Raw genomic sequence first — 18,824 nt, 5'->3', positions numbered from 1 at the left:
GAGTTTCTAGTTGCGGAGTTTCTAGTTGGAGAGTTTCTAGTTGCCGTGTTTCTAAATGCGAAGTCTCAAGTTGTGGTGCTTCTATCTGTGGAGTTTCTAGTTGTGGAGTCTTTAGTTGTGGAGTTCCTAGTTGTGGAGTTTCTAGTTGTGGAGTATCTAGTTGAGGAGTTTCTAGTCGTGGAGTTTCTAGTTGTGGAGTTTGTAGTTGCGGAGTTTCTAGTTGTGGAGTTTCTAGTTGTGGAGTTTCTAGTTGTGAAGTTTCTAGTTGTGAAGTTTGAAGATGCGGAATTGATATGTGTGGAGTTTCTAGTTATGGAGTTTCTAGTTGTCGGGTATCTAGTTGCGGAGTTTTTGTTGTGGAGTCTCTAATTGTGGAGTCTCTAGTTGTGGAGTTTCTAGTTGTGGAGTTTCTAGTTGTGGAGTTTCTAGTTGTAAAATTTGTAGTTGTGGAGTATCTAGTTGTGTTGTTCAAGTTGTGGAGTTTCTAGTTGTGGAGTTTCCAGTTGCGGAGTTTCTAGTTGGTGAATTTCTAGTTGCCGTGTTTCTAAATGCGAAGTCTCAAGTGGTGGTGCTTCTATCTGTGGAGTTTCTAGTTGTGGAGTCTTTAGTTGTGGAGTTCCTAGTTGCGGAGTTTCTAGTTGCGGAGTGTCTAGTTGAGGAGTTCCTAGTTGTGGAGTTTGTAGTTGTGGAAATTCTAGTTGTCGGGTTTGTAGTTGCGGAGTTTTTGTTGTGGAGTCTCTAGTTGTGAAGTTTCTAGTTTCAGAGCTTCTAGTTGCGGAGTTTCTAGTTGTGGAGTCTGTCGTTGTGGAGCATCTAGTTGTGGTGTTTCAAGTTGTGGAGTTTCTACTTGTGGATTTTCTAGCTGTGGAGTTTCTAGTTGCGGAGTTTCTAGTTGCAGAGTTTCTAGTTGCGGACTTTGTAGCTGTGGAGTTTCTAGTTGCGGAGTTTCTAGTTGCAGAGTTTCTAGTTATGAAGTTTCTTGTTGTGGAGTTTCAAGATGGGGAATTGATAGGTGTGGAGTTTCTAGTTGTGGAGTTTCTAGTTGTGGAATTTGTAGTGGTGGAGTATCTAGTTGTGGTGTTTCAAGTTGCGGAGTTTCTAGTTGGTGAATTTCTAGTTGCTGTGTTTCTAAATGCGAAGTCTCAAGTTGTGGTGCTTCTATCTGTGGAGTTTCCAGTTGTGGAGTCTTTAGTTGTGGAGTTCCTAGTTGTGTAGTTTCTAGTTGCGGAGTGTCTAGTTGAGGAGTTCCTAGTTGTGGAGTTTCTAGTTGTGGAAATTCTAGTTGTCGGGTTTGAAGTTGCGGAGTTTTTGTTGTGGAGTCTCTAGTTGTGGAGTCTCTAGTTGTGGAGTTTCTAGTTTCAGAGTTTCTAGTTGCGAGTTTCTAGTTGTGGAGTCTGTAGTTATGGAGCATCTAGTTGTGGTGTTTCAAGTTGTGGAGTTTCTATTTGTGGATTTTCTAGCTGTGGAGTTTCTAGTTGCGGAGTTTCTAGTTGCAGAGTTTCTAGTTGTGGACTTTGTAGCAGTGGAGTTTCTAGTTGCGGAGTTTCTAGTTGCAGAGTTTCTAGTTGTGAAGTTTCTAGTTGTGGAGTTTCAAGATGGGGAATTGATAGGTGTGGAGTTTCTAGTTGTGGAGTTTCTAGTTGTGAAATTTGTAGTTATGGAGTATCTAGTTGTGGTGTTTCAAGTTGTGGATTTTCTAGTTGTGGAGTTTCTAGTTGCGGAGTTTCTAGTTGGAGAGTTTCTAGTTGCCGTGTTTATAAATGCGAAGTCTCAAGTTGTGGTGCTTCTATCTGTGGAGTTTCTAGTTGTTGAGTCTTTAGTTGTGGAGTTCCTAGTTGTGGAGTTTCTAGTTGTGGAGTGTCTAGTTGAGGAGTTTCAAGTCGTGGAGTTTCTAGTTGTGGAGTTTGTAGTTGCGGAGTTTCTAGTTGTGGAGTTTCTAGTTGTGGAGTTTCTAGTTGTGAAGTTTCTAGCTGTGGAGTTTCAAGATGCAGAATTGATAGGTGTGGAGTTTCTAGTTATGGAGTTTCTAGTTCTCGGGTTTCTAGTTGCGGAGTTTTTGTTGTGGAGTCTCTAATTGTGGAGTGTCTAGTTGTGGAGTTTCTAGTTGTGGAGTTTCTAGTTGTGGAGTTTCTAGTGTTAAAATTTGTAGTTGTGGAGTATCTAGTTGTGGTGTTTCAAGTTGTGGAGTTTCTAGTTGTGGAGTTTCTAGTTGCGGAGTTTCTAGTTGGAGAGTTTCTAGTTGCCGTGTTTCTAAATGCGAAGTCTCAAGTTGTGGTGCTTCTATCTGTGGAGTTTCTAGTTGTTGAGTCTTTAGTTGTGGAGTTCCTAGTTGTGGAGTTTCTAGTTGTGGAGTGTCTAGTTGAGGAGTTTCAAGTCGTGGAGTTTCTAGTTGTGGAGTTTGTAGTTGTGGAGTTTCTAGTTGTGGAGTTTCTAGTTGTGGAGTTTCTAGTTGTGAAGTTTCTAGTTGTGGAGTTTCAAGATGCAGAATTGATAGGTGTGGAGTTTCTAGTTATGGAGTTTCTAGTTGTCGGGTTTCTAGTTGCGGAGTTTTTGTTGTGGAGTCTCTAATTGTGGAGTGTCTAGTTGTGGAGTTTCTAGTTGTGGAGTTTCTAGTTGTGGAGTTTCTAGTTGTGGAGTTTCTAGTTGTAAAATTTCTAGTTGTGGAGTATCTAGTTGTGGTGTTTCAAGTTGTGGAGTTTCTAGTTGTGGAGTTTCTAGTTGCAGAGTTTCTAGTTGGTGAATTTCTAGTTGCCGTGTTTTTAAATGCGAAGTCTCAAGTTGTGGTGCTTCTATCTGTGGAGTTTCTAGTTGTGGAGTCTATAGTTGTGGAGTTCCTAGTTGTGGAGTTTCTAGTTGCGGAGTGTCTAGTTGAGGAGTTCCTAGTTGTGGAGTTTCTAGTTGTGGAAATTCTAGTTGTCGGGTTTGTAGTTGCGGAGTTTTTGTTGTGGAGTCCCTAGTTGTGGAGTCTCTAGTTGTGGAGTTTCTAGTTTCAGAGTTTCTAGTTGCGGAGTTTTTGTTGTGGAGTCTCTAATTGTGGAGTCTCTAGTTGTGGAGTTTCTAGTTGTGGAGTTTCTAGTTGTGGAGTTTCTAGTTGTAAAATTTGTAGTTGTGGAGTATCAAGTTGTGGTGTTTCAAGTTGTTGAGTTTCTAGTTGCGGAGTTTTTATTGTGGAGTTTCTAGTTGGTGAGTTTCTAGTTGCCGTGTTTCTAAATGCGAAGTCTCAAGTTGTGGTACTTCTATCTGTGGAGTTTCTAACTGTGGAGTCTTTAGTTGTGGAGTTTCTAGTTGTGGAGCATCTAGTTGTGGTGTTTCAAGTTGTGGAGTTTTTATTTGTGGATTTTCTAGTTGTGGACTTTCAAGTTGTCGGGTTTGTAGATGCGGAGTTTTTGTTGTGGAGTCCCTAGTTGTGGAGTTTCTAATTGCGGAGTTTCTAGTTGCAGAGTTTCTAGTCGTGGAGTTACTAGTTGTGGAGTTTGTAGTTGCGGAGTTTCTAGTTGTGGAGTTTCTAGTTGTCGGGTTTCTAGTTGCGGAGTTGTTGTTGTGGAGTCTCTAATTGTGGAGTCTCTAGTTGTGGAGTTTCTAATTTTGGAGTTTCTAGTTGTGGAATTTGTAGTTGTGGAGTATCTAGTTGTGGTGTTTCCAGTTGTGGATTTTCTAGTTGTGGAGTTTCTAGTTGCGGAGTTTCTAGTTGGAGAGTTTCTAGTTGCCGTGTTTCTAAATGCGAAGTCTCAAGTTGTGGTGCTTCTATCTGTGGAGTTTCTAGTTGTGGAGTCTTTCGTTGTGGAGTTCCTAGTTGTGGAGTTTCTAGTTGCGGAGTGTCTAGTTGAGGAGTTCCTAGTTGTGGAGTTTCTAGTTGTGGAAATTCTAGTTGTCGGGTTTGTAGTTGCGGAGTTTTTGTTGTGGAGTCTCTAGTTGTGGAGTTTCTAGTTTCAGAGTTTCTAGTTGCGGAGTTTCTAGTTGTGGAGTCTGTAGTTGTGGAGCATCTAGTTGTGGTGTTTCAAGTTGTGGAGTTTCTACTTGTGGATTTTCTAGCTGTGGAGTTTCTAGTTGCGGAGTTTCTAGTTGCAGAGTTTCTAGTTGCGGACTTTGTAGCTGTGGAGTTTCTAGTTGCGGAGATTCTAGTTGCAGAGTTTCTAGTTGTGAAGTTTCTAGTTGTGGAGTTTCAAGATGGGGAATTGATAGGTGTGGAGTTTCTAGTTGTGGAGTTTCTAGTTGTGGAATTTGTAGTGGTGGAGTATCTAGTTGTGGTGTTTCAAGTTGCGGAGTTTCTAGTTGGTGAATTTCTAGTTGCCGTGTTTCTAAATGCGAAGTCTCAAGTTGTGGTGCTTCTATCTGTGGAGTTTCTAGTTCTGGAGTCTTTAGTTGTGGAGTTCATAGTTGTGGAGGTTCTAGTTGCGGAGTGTCTAGTTGAGGAGTTCCTAGTTGTGGAGTTTCTAGTCGTGGAAACTCTAGTTGTCGGGTTTGTAGTTGCGGAGTTTTTGTTGTGGAGTCTCAAGTTGTGGAGTCTCTAGTTGTGGAGTTTCTAGTTTCAGAGTTTCTAGTTGCGAGTTTCTAGTTGTGGAGTCTGTAGTTGTGGAGCATCTAGTTGTGGAGTTTCTAGTTGCAGAGTTTCTAGTTGTGAAGTTTCTAGTTGTGGAGTTTCAAGATGGGGAATTGATAGGTGTGGAGTTTCTAGTTGTGGAGTTTCTAGTTGTGGAATTTGTAGTTTTGGAGTATCTAGTTGTGGTGTTTCAATTTGTGGATTTTCTAGTTGTGGAGTTTCTAGTTGCGGAGTTTCTAGTTGGAGAGATTCTAGTTGCCGTGTTTCTAAATGCGAAGTCTCAAGTTGTGGTGCTTCTATCAGTGGAGTTTCTAGTTGTGGAGTTTTTAGTTGTGGAGTTCCTAGTTGTGGAGTTTCTAGTTGTGGAGTGTCTAGTTGAGGAGTTTCAAGTCGTGGAGTTTCTAGTTGTGGAGTTTGTAGTTGCGGAGTTTCTAGTTGTGGAGTTTCAAGATGCAGAATTGATAGGTGTGGAGTTTCTAGTTATGGAGTTTCTAGTTGTCGGGTTTCTAGTTGCGGAGTTTTTGTTGTGGAGTCTCTAATTGTGGAGTGTCTAGTTGTGGAGTTTCTAGTTGTGGAGTTTCTAGTTGTGGAGTTTCTAGTTGTAAAATTTGTAGTTGTGGAGTATCTAGTTGTGGTGTTTCCAGTTGTGGATTTTCTAGTTGTTGAGTTTCTAGTTGCGGAGTTTCTAGTTGGAGAGTTTCTAGTTGCCGTGTTTTTAAATGCGAATTCTCAAGTTGTGGTGCTTCTATCTGTGGAGTTTCTAGTTGTGGAGTCTTTAGTTGTGGAGTTCCTAGTTGTGGAGTTTCTAGTTGTGGAGTGTCTAGTTGAGGAGTTTCTAGTCGTGGAGTTTCTAGTTGTGGAGTTTGTAGTTGCGGAGTTTCTAGTTGTGGAGTTTCTAGTTGTGGAGTTTCTAGTTGTGAAGTTTCTAGTTGTGGAGTTTCAAGATGCGGAATTGATAGGTGTGGAGTTCCTAGTTGTGGAGTTTCTAGTTGTGGAGTGTCTAGTTGAGGAGTCTCAATTTGTGGAGTTTCTAGCTGTGGAGTTTCTAGTTGTGGAGTTTCTAGTTGTGGAGTTTCTGGTTGCCGAGTTTCTAGTTGCAAAGTCTCAAGTTGTGGAGTTTTTAGCTGTGGAGTTTCCAGTTGCGGAGCTTCTAGCTGTGGAGTTTTAGTTGTGGAGTTTGTAGTTGTGGAGTCTCTAGTTGTGGAGTTTCTAGTTAAGGAGTTTCTAGTTGCGAAGTGTCAAGTTGTGGACTTTCTAGTTGTGGAGTTTCTAGTTGGGAATTCGTAGTTTTAGGGTTCGTAGTTGTCGGGTTTCTTGTTGCGCAGTTTCTAGTCGTGGAGTTTCTAGTTGTGGAGTTTCTAGCTGTGGAGTTTCTATTTGCAGAGTTTCTAGTTGCAGAGTTTCTAGTTGTGGAGTTTCTAGTTGTGGAGTTTCTAGTTGCGGAGTTTTCTAGTTGCGGAGTCTGTAGTTGTGGAGTTTCTAGTTGTGGAGTTTCTATTTGTGGATTTTCTAGCTGTGGAGTTTCTAGTTGCGGAGTTTCTAGTGGCAGAGTTTCTAGTTGCGGAATTTCTAGCTGGGGAGTTTCTAGTTGCGGAGTTTCTAGCTGCAGACTTTCTAGTTGCGGAGTTTCTAGTTGTGGAGTTTCTAGTTGTCGGGTTTCTAGTTGCGGAGTTTTGGATGTGGAGTCCCTGGTTGTGGAGTCTCTAGTTGTGAAGTTTCTAGTTGCAAAGTTTCTAGTTGCGGAGTTTCTAGTTGTGGAGTCTGTAGTTGTGGAGTCTGCAGTTGAGGTGTTTCTAGTTGTGTAGTTTTTAGTTATGGAGTCTCTCGTTGTGGAGTTTCTAGTTGCGAAGTTTCTAGTTGCCGAGTTTCTAGTTGCAAAGTCTAAAGTTGTGGAGTTTCCAGTATTGGAGTTTCTAGTTGCGGACTTTCTAGTTGTAGAGTTTCAAGTTGTGGAGTTTCTAGTTGCCGTGTTTCTAAATGCGAAGTCTCAAGTTGTGGTGTTTCTATCTGTGGAGTTTCTAGTTGTAGAGTCTCTAGTTGTGGAGTTCCTAGTTGTGGAGTTTCTAGTTGTGGAGTGTCTAGTTGTGGAGTTTCTGGTTTCGGAGTTTCTAGGTGTTGAGTTTCTAGTTGGAGTTTTAGTTTTCGAGTTTCTAGTTGTAGATTTTCTAGTTGCAGAGTTCCTAGTTGTGGAGTTTCTAGTTTTGGCATTTCTAGTTGCTGAAATTATAGCTGTGAAGTTTCTACTTATGGAATCTCTAGTCATGGAGTTTCTAGTTGTGGAGTTTTTAGTTGTGGAGTTCTTAGTTGTGGAGTTTCCTGTTGTGGAGTTTCTAGTTGTGAAGTTTCTATTTGTGAATTTTCTAGTTGCGGAGTTTCTAGTTGCGGAGCTTCTAGTTGTGTAGTTTCTAGTTGGGCAGTTTCTACTTGAGTTTATAGTTGTGGATTTTCTAGTTGCAGAGTTTCGTGTTGCAGAGCTTCAAGTTGTGGAGTTTCTAGTTGCGGAGTCTATAGTTGTGGAGTTTCTAGTTGTGGAGTTTCTAGCTGTGGAGTTTCTAGTTGTGGAGTTTCTAGTTGTGGAGTTTCTATTTGTGGATTTTCTAGCTGTAGAGTCTCTAGTTCTGGAGTTTCTAGTTGTGGAGTTTCTAGTTGTGGAGTTTCTAGCTGTGGAGTTTCTATTTGCGGAGTTTCTAGTTGCGGAGTTTCTAGTCGTGGAGTTTCTAGTGTTTGAGTTTCTAGTTGTGGAGTTTTTAGTTGCGGAGTTTTCTAGTTGCGGAGTCTCTAGTTGTGGAGTTTCTAGTTGCGGAGTTTCTAGCTGTGGAGTTTTTAGTTGCAGAGTCTGTAGTTGTGCAGGCTCTTGTTGGGGAGTCTCTAGTTCCGGAGTTTCTAGTTGTGGAGTTTATAGTTGTGGAGTTTCTAGCTGTGGAGTTTCTAGTTGCGGAGTTTCTAGTTGCAGAGTTTCTAGTTGTGGAGTAGTAGTTGTGGAGTTTCTAGTTGCGGAGTTTTCTAGTTGCGGAGTCTGTAGTTGTGAAGTCTCTAGCTGTGGAGTTTCTCTTTGTGGATTTTCTAGCTGTGGAGTTTTTAGTTGCAGAGTTTTTAGTTGCGAACTTTCTAGCTGTGGAGTTTCTAGATACGGAGTTTCTAGTGGCAGAGTTTCTAGATGTGGAGTTTATATTTGTGAAGTTTGTAAGTGCGGAGTTTCTAGTTGTTGAGTTTCTAGTTGTGGAGTTTCTAGTTGTGGAGTTTCAAGATGCGGAATTGAAAGGTGTGGAGTATCTAGTTGTGGAGTTTCTAGTTGTCGGGTTCGTAGTTGCGGAGTTTTTGTTGTGGAGTTTCTAGTTGGTAAGTTTCTAGTTGCCGTGTTTCTAAATGCGAAGTCTCAAGTTGTGGTACTTCTATCTGTGGAGTTTCTAGTTGTGGAGTCTTTAGTTGTGGAGTTCTTAAATGTGGAGTTTCTAGTTGTGGAGTGTCTAGTTGAGGAGTTCCTAGTTGTGGAGTTTCTAGTTGTGGAGTTTCTAGTTGTCGGGTTTGTAGATGCGGAGTTTTTGTTGTGGAGTCCCTAGTTGTGGAGTCTCTAGTTGTGGAGTTTCTAGTTGCAGAGTTTCTAGTTGTGGAGTCTGTAGTTGTGGAGCATCTAGTTGTGGTGTTTCAAGTTGTGGAGTTTCTATTTGTGGATTTTCTAGTTGTGGAGTTTCAAGTTGTCGGGTTTGTAGATGCGGAGTTTTTGTTGTGGAGTCCCTAGTTGTGGAGTTTCTAGTCTCGGAGTTTCTAGTTGCAGAGTTTATAGTCGTGGAGTTTGTAGTTAAGGAGTTTGTAGTTGCGGAGTTTCTAGTTGTGGAGTTTCTAGTTGTGGAGTTTCTAGTTGTGAAGTTTCTAGTTGTGGAGTTTCAAGATGCGGAATTGATAGGTGTGGAGTTTCTAGTTGTGGAGTTTCTAGTTTTGGAATTTGTAGTTGTGGAGTATCTAGTTGTGGTGTTTCAAGTTGTGGAGTTTCTAGTTGTGGAGTTTCTAGTTGCGGAGTTTCTAGTTGGTGAGTTTCTAGTTGCCGTGTTTCTAAAGGCGAAGTCTCAAGTTGTGGTGCTTCTATCTGTGGAGTTTCTAGTTGTGGAGTCTTTAGTTGTGGAGTTCCTTGTTGTCGAGTTTCCAGTTGTGGAGTGTCTAGTTGAGGAGTTTATAGTCGTGGAGTTTCTAGTTGTGGAGTTTGTAGTTGCGGAGTTTCTAGTTGTGGAGTTTCTAGTTGTGGAGTTTGTAGTTGTGAAGTTTCTAGTTGTGGAGCTTCAAGATGCGGAATTGATAGGTGTGGAGTTTCTAGTTATGGAGTTTCTAGTTGTCGGGTTTCTAGTTGCGGAGTTGTTGTTGTGGAGTCTCTAATTGTGGAGTCTCTAGTTGTGGAGTTTCTAGTTTTGGAGTTTCTAATTGTGGAATTTGTAGTTGTGGAGTATCTAGTCGCGGTGTTTCAAGTTGTGGATTTTCTAGTTGCGGAGTTTCTAGTTGTGGAGTCTGTAGTTGTGGAGTCTGCAGTTGTGGAGTTTCTAGTTGTGGAGTTTTTAGTTATGGAGTCTCTCGTTGTGGAGTTTCTAGTTGCGAAGTTTCTAGTTGCCGAGTTTCTAGTTGCAAAGTCTAAAGTTGTGGAGTTTCCAGCTGTGGAGTTTCTAGTTGCGGAGTTTCTAGTTGTAGAGTTTCTAGTTGTGGAGTTTCTAGTTGCCGTGTTTCTAAGTGCGAAGTCTCAAGTTATGGTGTTTCTATCTGTGGAGTTTCTAGTTGTAGAGTCTCTAGTTGTGGAGTTCCTAGTTGTGGCGTTTCTAGTTGTGGAGTGTCTAGTTGTGGAGTTTCTGGTTTCGGAGTTTCTAGGTGTTGAGTTTCTAGTTGGAGTTTTAGTTTTCGAGTTTCTAGTTGTAGATTTTCTAGTTGCAGAGTTCCTAGTTGTGGAGTTTCTAGTTGTGGCATTTCTAGTTGCTGAAATTATAGCTGTGGAGTTTCTACTTATGGAATCTCTAGTCATGGAGTTTCTAGTTGTGGAGTTTTTAGTTGTGGAGTTTTTAGTTGTGGAGTTTCTATTTGTGGATTTTCTAGCTGTAGAGTCTCTAGTTCTGGAGTTTCTAGTTGTGGAGTTTATAGTTGTGGCGTTTCTAGCTGTGGAGTTTCTATTTGCGGAGTTTCTAGTTGCGGAGTTTCTAGTCGTGGAGTTTCTAGTGTTTGAGTTTCTAGTTGTGGAGTTATTAGTTGCGGAGTTTTCTAGTTGCGGAGTCTCAAGTTGTGGAGTTTCTAGTTGCGGAGTTTCTAGCTGTGGAGTTTCTAGTTGCAGAGTCTCTAGTTGTGCAGGCTCTAGTTGGGGAGTCTCTAGTTCCGAAGTTTCTAGTTGTGGAGTTTATAGTTGTGGAATTTCTAGCTGTGGAGTTTCTAGTTGCGGAGTTTCTAGTTGCAGAGTTTCTAGTTGTGGAGTACTAGTTGTGGAGTTTATAGTTGCGGAGTTTTCTAGTTGCGGAGTCTGTAGTTGTGAAGTTTCTAGCTGTGGAGTTTCTCTTTGTGGATTTTCTAGCTGTGGAGTTTTTAGTTGCAGAGTTTCTAGTTGCGAACTTTCTAGCAGTGGAGTTTCTAGTTACGGAGTTTCTAGTGGCAGAGTTTCTAGTTGTGGAGTTTCTATTTGTGAAGTTTGTAAGTGCGGAGTTTCTAGTTGTTGAGTTTCTAGTTGTGGAATTTCTAGTTGTGGAGTTTCAAGATGCAGAATTGAAAGGTGTAGAGCATCTAGTTGTGGAGTTTCTAGTTGTCGGGTTTGTAGTTGCGGAGTTTTCGTTGTGGAGTTTCTAGTTGGTAAGTTTCTAGTTGCCGTGTTTCTAAATGCGAAGTCTCAAGTTGTGGTACTTCTATCTGTGGAGTTTCTAACTGTGGAGTCTTTAGTTGTGGAGTTCCTAGTTGTGAAGTTTCTAGTTGTGGAATGTCTAGTTGAGGAGTTCCTAGTTGTGGAGTTTTTAGTTGTGGAGTTTCTAGTTGTCGGGTTTGTAGATGCGGAGTTTTTGTTGTGGATTCCCTAGTTAGGAGTCTCTAGTTGTGGAGTTTCTAGTTGCAGAGTTTCTAGTTGTGGAATCTGTAGTTGTGGAGCATCTAGTTGTGGTGTTTCAAGTTGTGGAGTTTTTATTTGTGGATTTTCTAGTTGTGGAGTTTCAAGTTGTCCGGTTTGTAGAAGCGGAGTTTTTGTTGTGGAGTCCCTAGTTGTGGAGTTTCTAGTTGCGGAGTTTCTAGTTGCAGAGTTTCTAGTCGTGGAGTTACTAGTTGTGGAGTTTGTAGTTGCGGAGTTTCTAGTTGTGGAGTTTCTAGTTGTGATGTTTCTAGTTGTGGAGTTTCAAGATGCGGAATTCATAGGTGTGGAGTTTCTAGTTGTGGAGTTTCTAGTTTTGGAATTTGTAGTTGTGGAGTATCTAGTTATGGTGTTTCAAGTTGTGGAGTTTCTAGTTGTGGAGTTTCTAGTTGCAGAGTTTCTAGTTGGTGAGTTTTTAATTGCCGTGTTTCTAAATGCGAAGTCTCAAGTTGTGGTGCTTCTATCTGTGGAGTTTCTAGTTGTGGAGTCTTTAGTTGTGGAGTTCCTAGTTGTGGAGTTTCTAGTTGTGGAGTGTCTAGTTGAGGAGTTTTTAGTCGTGGAGTTTCTAGTTGTGGAGTTTGTAGTTGCGGAGTTTCTAGTTGTGGAGTTTCTAGTTGTGGAGTTTGTAGTTGTGAAGTTTCTAGTTGTTGAGTTTCAAGATGCGGAATTGATAGGTGTGGAGTTTCTAGTTATGGAGTTTCTAGTTGTCGGGTTTCTAGTTGCGGAGTTGTTGTTGTGGAGTCTCTAATTGTGGAGTCTCTAGTTGTGGAGTTTTTAGTTTTGGAGTTTCTAGTTGTGGAATTTGTAGTTGTGGAGTATCTAGTTGTGGTGTTTCCAGTTGTGGATTTTCTAGTTGTGGAGTTTCTAGTTGCGGAGTTTCTAGTTGGAGAGTTTCTAGTTGCCGTGTTTCTAAATGCGAAGTGTCAAGTTGTGGTGCTTCTATCTGTGGAGTTTCTAGTTGTGGAGTCTTTAGTTGTGGAGTTCCTAGTTGTGGAGTTTCTAGTTGTTGTGTGTCTAGTTGAGGAGTTTCAAGTCGTGGAGTTTCTAGTTGTGGAGTTTGTAGTTGCGGAGTTTCTAGTTGTGGAGTTTCTAGTTGTGGAGTTTCTAGTTGTGAAGTTTCTAGTTGTGGAGTTTCAAGATGCGGAATTGATAGGTGTGGAGTTTCTAGCTATGGAGTTTCTAGTTGTCGGGTTTCTAGTTGCGGAGTTTTTGTTGTGGTGTCTCTAATTGTGGAGTCTCTAGTTGTCGAGTTTCTAGTTGTGGAGTTTCTAGTTGTGGATTTTCTAGTTGTAAAATTTGTAGTTGTGGAGTATCTAGTTGTGGTGTTCAAGTTGTGGAGTTTCTAGTTGTGGAGTTTCTAGTTGCGGAGTTTCTAGTTGGTGAATTTCTAGTTGCCGTGTTTCTAAATGCGAAGTCTCAAGTTGTGGTGCTTCTATCTGTGGAGTTTCTAGTTGTGGAGTCTTTAGTTGTGGAGTTCCTAGTTGTGGAAATTCTAGTTGCGGAGTGTCTAGTTGAGGAGTTCCTAGTTGTGGAGTTTCTAGTTGTGGAAATTCTAGTTGTCGGGTTTGTAGTTGCGGAGTTTTTGTTGTGGAGTCTCTAGTTGTGGAGTCTCTAGTTGTGGAGTTTCTAGTTTCAGAGTTTCTAGTTGCGGAGTTTCTATTTGTGGAGTCTGTAGTTGTGGAGCATCTAGTTGTGGTGTTTCAAGTTGTGGAGTTTCTATGTGTGGATTTTCTAGCTGTGGAGTTTCTAGTTGCGGAGTTTCTAGTTGCAGAGTTTCTAGTTGCGGACTTTGTAGCTGTGGAGTTTCTAGTTGCGGAGTTTCTAGTTGCAGAGTTTCTAGTTGTGAAGTTTCTAGTTGTGGAGTTTCAAGATGGGGAATTGATAGGTGTGGAGTTTCTAGTTTTGGAGTTTCTAGTTGTGGAATTTGTAGTTGTGGAGTATCTAGTTTTGGTGTTTCAAGTTGTGGATTTTCTAGTTATGGAGTTTCTAGTTGCGGAGTTTCTAGTTGGAGAGTTTCTAGTTGCCGTGTTTCTGAATGCGAAGTCTCAAGTTGTGGTGCTTCTATCTGTGGAGTTTCTAGTTGTTGAGTCTTTAGTTGTGGAGTTCCTAGTTGTGGAGTTTCTAGTTGTTGAGTGTCTAGTTGAGGAGTTTCAAGTCGTGGAGTTTCTAGTTGTGGAGTTTGTAGTTGCGGAGTTTCTAGTTGTGGAGTTTCTAGTTGTGGAGGTTCTAGTTTTGAAGTTTGTAGTTGTGGAGTTTCAAGATGCGGAATTGATAGGTGTGGAGTTTCTAGTTATGAAGTTTCTAGATGTCGGGTTTCATGTTGCGGAGTTTTTGTTGTGGAGTCTCTAATTGTGGAGTCTCTAGTTGTGTAGTTTTTAGTTGTGGAGTTTTTAGTTGTGGAGTTTCTAGTTGTAAAATTTGTAGTTGTGGAGTATCTAGTTGTGGTGTTTCAAGTTGTGGAGTTTCTAGTTGTGGAGGTTCTAGTTGCGGAGTTTCTAGTTGGTGAGTTTTTAGTTGCCGTGTTTCTAAATGCGAAGTATCAAGTTGTGGTGCTTCTATCCGTGGAGTTTCTAGTTGTGGAGTCTTTAGTTGTGAAGTTCCTAGTTGTGGAGTTTCTAGTTGTGGAGTGTCTAGTTGAGGAGTTTCTAGTCGTGGATTTTCTAGTTGTGGAGTTTGTAGTTGCGGAGTTTCTAGTTGTGGAGTTTCAAGTTGTGGATTTTCTAGTTGTGGAGTTTCTAGTTGCGGAGTTTCTAGTTGGAGAGTTTCTAGTTGCCGTGTTTCTAAATGCGAAGTCTCAAGTTGTGGTGCTTCTATCTGTGGAGTTTCTAGTTGTGGAGTCTTTAGTTGTGGAGTTCCTAGTTGTGGAGTTTCTAGTTGTGGAGTGTCTAGTTGAGGAGTTTCAAGTCGTGGAGTTTCTAGTTGTGGAGTTTGTAGTTGCGGAGTTTCTAGTTGTGGAGTTTCTAGTTGTGGAGTTTCTAGTTGTGAAGTTTCTAGTTGTGGAGTTTCAAGATGCGGAATTGATAGGTTGAGAGTTTCTAGTTATGGAGTTTCTAGTTGTCGGGTTTCTAGTTGCGGAGTTTTTGTTGTGGAGTCTCTAATTGTGGAGTCTCTAGTTGTGGAGTTTCTAGTTGTGGAGTTTCTAGTTGTGGAGTTTCTAGTTGTAAAATTTGTAGTTGTGGAGTATCTAGTTGTGGTGTTTCAAGTTGTGGAGTTTCTAGTTGCGGAGTTTTTGTTGTGGAGTTTCTAGTTGGTGAGTTTCTAGTTGCCGTGTTTCTAAATGCGAAGTCTCAAGTTGTGGTACTTCTATCTGTGGAGTTTCTAACTGTGGAGTCTTTAGTTGTGGAGTTTCTAGTTGTGGAGTTTCTAGTTGTGGAGTGTCTAGTTGAGGAGTTCCTAGTTGTGGAGTTTCTAGTTGTGGAGTTTCTAGTTGTCGGGTTTGTAAATGCGGAGTTTTTGTTGTGGATTCCCTAGTTGTGGAGTCTCTAGTTGTGGAGTTTCTAGTTGCAGAGTTTCTAGTTGTGGAGTCTGTAGTTGTGGAGCATCTAGTTGTGGTGTTTCAAGTTGTGGAGTTTCTATTTGTGGATTTTCTAGCTGTGGAGTTTCTAGTTGCGGAGTTTCTAGTTGCAGAGTTTCTAGTTGCGGACTTTGTAGCTGTGGAGTTTCCAGTTGCGGAGTTTCTAGTTGCAGAGTTTCTAGTTGTGGAGTTTGTAGTTGTGAAGTTTCTAGTTGTGGAGTTTCAAGATGCGGAATTGATAGGTGTGGAGTTTCTAGTTATGAAGTTTCTAGTTGTCGGGTTTCTAGTTGCGGAGTTGTTGTTGTGGAGTCTCTAATTGTGGAGTCTCTAGTTGTGGAGTTTCTAGTTTTGGAGTTTCTAGTTGTGGAATTTGTAGTTGTGGAGTATCTAGTTTTGGTGTTTCAAGTTGTGGATTTTTTAGTTGTGGAGTTTCTAGTTGCGGAGTTTCTAGTTGGAGAGTTTCTAGTTGCCGTGTTTCTGAATGCGAAGTATCAAGTTGTGGTGCTTCTATCCGTGGAGTTTCTAGTAGTGGAGTCTTTAGTTGTGGAGTTCCTAGTTGTGGAGTTTCTAGTTGTGGAGTGTCTAGTTGAGGAGTTTCTAGTCGTGGAGTTTCTAGTTGTGGAGTTTGTAGTTGCGGAGTTTCTAGTTGTGGAGTTTCTAGTTGTGGAGGTTCTAGTTTTGAAGTTTGTAGTTGTGGAGTTTCAAGATGCGGAATTGATAGGTGTGGAGTTTCTAGTTATGAAGTTTCTAGATGTCGGGTTTCATGTTGCGGAGTTTTTGTTGTGGAGTCTCTAATTGTGGAGTCTCTAGTTGTGTAGTTTTTAGTTGTGGAGTTTTTAGTTGTGGAGTTTCTAGTTGTAAAATTTGTAGTTGTGGAGTATCTAGTTGTGGTGTTTCAAGTTGTGGAGTTTCTAGTTGTGGAGGTTCTAGTTGCGGAGTTTCTAGTTGGTGAGTTTTTAGTTGCCGTGTTTCTAAATGCGAAGTATCAAGTTGTGGTGCTTCTATCCGTGGAGTTTCTAGTTGTGGAGTCTTTAGTTGTGAAGTTCCTAGTTGTGGAGTTTCTAGTTGTGGAGTGTCTAGTTGAGGAGTTTCTAGTCGTGGATTTTCTAGTTGTGGAGTTTGTAGTTGCGGAGTTTCTAGTTGTGGAGTTTCAAGTTGTGGATTTTCTAGTTGTGGAGTTTCTAGTTGCGGAGTTTCTAGTTGGAGAGTTTCTAGTTGCCGTGTTTCTAAATGCGAAGTCTCAAGTTGTGGTGCTTCTATCTGTGGAGTTTCTAGTTGTGGAGTCTTTAGTTGTGGAGTTCCTAGTTGTGGAGTTTCTAGTTGTGGAGTGTCTAGTTGAGGAGTTTCAAGTCGTGGAGTTTCTAGTTGTGGAGTTTGTAGTTGCGGAGTTTCTAGTTGTGGAGTTTCTAGTTGTGGAGTTTCTAGTTGTGAAGTTTCTAGTTGTGGAGTTTCAAGATGCGGAATTGATAGGTTGAGAGTTTCTAGTTATGGAGTTTCTAGTTGTCGGGTTTCTAGTTGCGGAGTTTTTGTTGTGGAGTCTCTAATTGTGGAGTCTCTAGTTGTGGAGTTTCTAGTTGTGGAGTTTCTAGTTGTGGAGTTTCTAGTTGTAAAATTTGTAGTTGTGGAGTATCTAGTTGTGGTGTTTCAAGTTGTGGAGTTTCTAGTTGCGGAGTTTTTGTTGTGGAGTTTCTAGTTGGTGAGTTTCTAGTTGCCGTGTTTCTAAATGCGAAGTCTCAAGTTGTGGTACTTCTATCTGTGGAGTTTCTAACTGTGGAGTCTTTAGTTGTGGAGTTTCTAGTTGTGGAGTTTCTAGTTGTGGAGTGTCTAGTTGAGGAGTTCCTAGTTGTGGAGTTTCTAGTTGTGGAGTTTCTAGTTGTCGGGTTTGTAAATGCGGAGTTTTTGTTGTGGATTCCCTAGTTGTGGAGTCTCTAGTTGTGGAGTTTCTAGTTGCAGAGTTTCTAGTTGTGGAGTCTGTAGTTGTGGAGCATCTAGTTGTGGTGTTTCAAGTTGTGGAGTTTCTATTTGTGGATTTTCTAGCTGTGGAGTTTCTAGTTGCGGAGTTTCTAGTTGCAGAGTTTCTAGTTGCGGACTTTGTAGCTGTGGAGTTTCCAGTTGCGGAGTTTCTAGTTGCAGAGTTTCTAGTTGTGGAGTTTGTAGTTGTGAAGTTTCTAGTTGTGGAGTTTCAAGATGCGGAATTGATAGGTGTGGAGTTTCTAGTTATGGAGTTTCTAGTTGTCGGGTTTCTAGTTGCGGAGTTGTTGTTGTGGAGTCTCTAATTGTGGAGTCTCTAGTTGTGGAGTTTCTAGTTTTGGAGTTTCTAGTTGTGGAATTTGTAGTTGTGGAGTATCTAGTTTTGGTGTTTCAAGTTGTGGATTTTTTAGTTGTGGAGTTTCTAGTTGCGGAGTTTCTAGTTGGAGAGTTTCTAGTTGCCGTGTTTCTGAATGCGAAGTATCAAGTTGTGGTGCTTCTATCCGTGGAGTTTCTAGTAGTGGAGTCTTTAGTTGTGGAGTTCCTAGTTGTGGAGTTTCTAGTTGTGGAGTGTCTAGTTGAGGAGTTTCTAGTCGTGGAGTTTCTAGTTGTGGAGTTTGTAGTTGCGGAGTTTCTAGTTGTGGAGTTTCTAGTTGTGGAGGTTCTAGTTTTGAAGTTTGTAGTTGTGGAGTTTCAAGATGCGGAATTGATAGGTGTGGAGTTTCTAGTTATGAAGTTTCTAGATGTCGGGTTTCATGTTGCGGAGTTTTTGTTGTGGAGTCTCTAATTGTGGAGTCTCTAGTTGTGTAGTTTTTAGTTGTGGAGTTTTTAGTTGTGGAGTTTCTAGTTGTAAAATTTGTAGTTGTGGAGTATCTAGTTGTGGTGTTTCAAGTTGTGGAGTTTCTAGTTGTGGAGGTTCTAGTTGCGGAGTTTCTAGTTGGTGAGTTTTTAGTTGCCGTGTTTCTAAATGCGAAGTATCAAGTTGTGGTGCTTCTATCCGTGGAGTTTCTAGTTGTGGAGTCTTTAGTTGTGAAGTTCCTAGTTGTGGAGTTTCTAGTTGTGGAGTGTCTAGTTGAGGAGTTTCTAGTCGTGGATTTTCTAGTTGTGGAGTTTGTAGTTGCGGAGTTTCTAGTTGTGGAGTTTCAAGTTGTGGATTTTCTAGTTGTGGAGTTTCTAGTTGCGGAGTTTCTAGTTGGAGAGTTTCTAGTTGCCGTGTTTCTAAATGCGAAGTCTCAAGTTGTGGTGCTTCTATCTGTGGAGTTTCTAGTTGTGGAGTCTTTAGTTGTGGAGTTCCTAGTTGTGGAGTTTCTAGTTGTGGAGTGTCTAGTTGAGGAGTTTCAAGTCGTGGAGTTTCTAGTTGTGGAGTTTGTAGTTGCGGAGTTTCTAGTTGTGGAGTTTCTAGTTGTGGAGTTTCTAGTTGTGAAGTTTCTAGTTGTGGAGTTTCAAGATGCGGAATTGATAGGTTGAGAGTTTCTAGTTATGGAGTTTCTAGTTGTCGGGTTTCTAGTTGCGGAGTTTTTGTTGTGGAGTCTCTAATTGTGGAGTCTCTAGTTGTGGAGTTTCTAGTTGTGGAGTTTCTAGTTGTGGAGTTTCTAGTTGTAAAATTTGTAGTTGTGGAGTATCTAGTTGTGGTGTTTCAAGTTGTGGAGTTTCTAGTTGCGGAGTTTTTGTTGTGGAGTTTCTAGTTGGTGAGTTTCTAGTTGCCGTGTTTCTAAATGCGAAGTCTCAAGTTGTGGTACTTCTATCTGTGGAGTTTCTAACTGTGGAGTCTTTAGTTGTGGAGTTTCTAGTTGTGGAGTTTCTAGTTGTGGAGTGTCTAGTTGAGGAGTTCCTAGTTGTGGAGTTTCTAGTTGTGGAGTTTCTAGTTGTCGGGTTTGTAAATGCGGAGTTTTTGTTGTGGATTCCCTAGTTGTGGAGTCTCTAGTTGTGGAGTTTCTAGTTGCAGAGTTTCTAGTTGTGGAGTCTGTAGTTGTGGAGCATCTAGTTGTGGTGTTTCAAGTTGTGGAGTTTCTATTTGTGGATTTTCTAGCTGTGGAGTTTCTAGTTGCGGAGTTTCTAGTTGCAGAGTTTCTAGTTGCGGACTTTGTAGCTGTGGAGTTTCCAGTTGCGGAGTTTCTAGTTGCAGAGTTTCTAGTTGTGGAGTTTGTAGTTGTGAAGTTTCTAGTTGTGGAGTTTCAAGATGCGGAATTGATAGGTGTGGAGTTTCTAGTTATGGAGTTTCTAGTTGTCGGGTTTCTAGTTGCGGAGTTGTTGTTGTGGAGTCTCTAATTGTGGAGTCTCTAGTTGTGGAGTTTCTAGTTTTGGAGTTTCTAGTTGTGGAATTTGTAGTTGTGGAGTATCTAGTTTTGGTGTTTCAAGTTGTGGATTTTTTAGTTGTGGAGTTTCTAGTTGCGGAGTTTCTAGTTGGAGAGTTTCTAGTTGCCGTGTTTCTGAATGCGAAGTATCAAGTTGTGGTGCTTCTATCCGTGGAGTTTCTAGTAGTGGAGTCTTTAGTTGTGGAGTTCCTAGTTGTGGAGTTTCTAGTTGTGGAGTGTCTAGTTGAGGAGTTTCTAGTCGTGGAGTTTCTAGTTGTGGAGTTTGTAGTTGCGGAGTTTCTAGTTGTGGAGTTTCTAGTTGTAGAGTTTCTAGTTGTGAAGTTTCTAGTTGTGGAGTTTCAAGATGCGGAATTGATAGGTGTGGAGTTTCTAGTTATGGAGTTTCTAGTTGTCGGGTTTTTAGTTGCGGAGTTT

This window comes from Rhipicephalus microplus, chromosome 8 (assembly GCF_043290135.1).
Source record: "Rhipicephalus microplus isolate Deutch F79 chromosome 8, USDA_Rmic, whole genome shotgun sequence".
NCBI lineage: Eukaryota > Metazoa > Arthropoda > Arachnida > Ixodida > Ixodidae > Rhipicephalus > Rhipicephalus microplus.
This window is presented reverse-complemented; position numbering follows the sequence as displayed.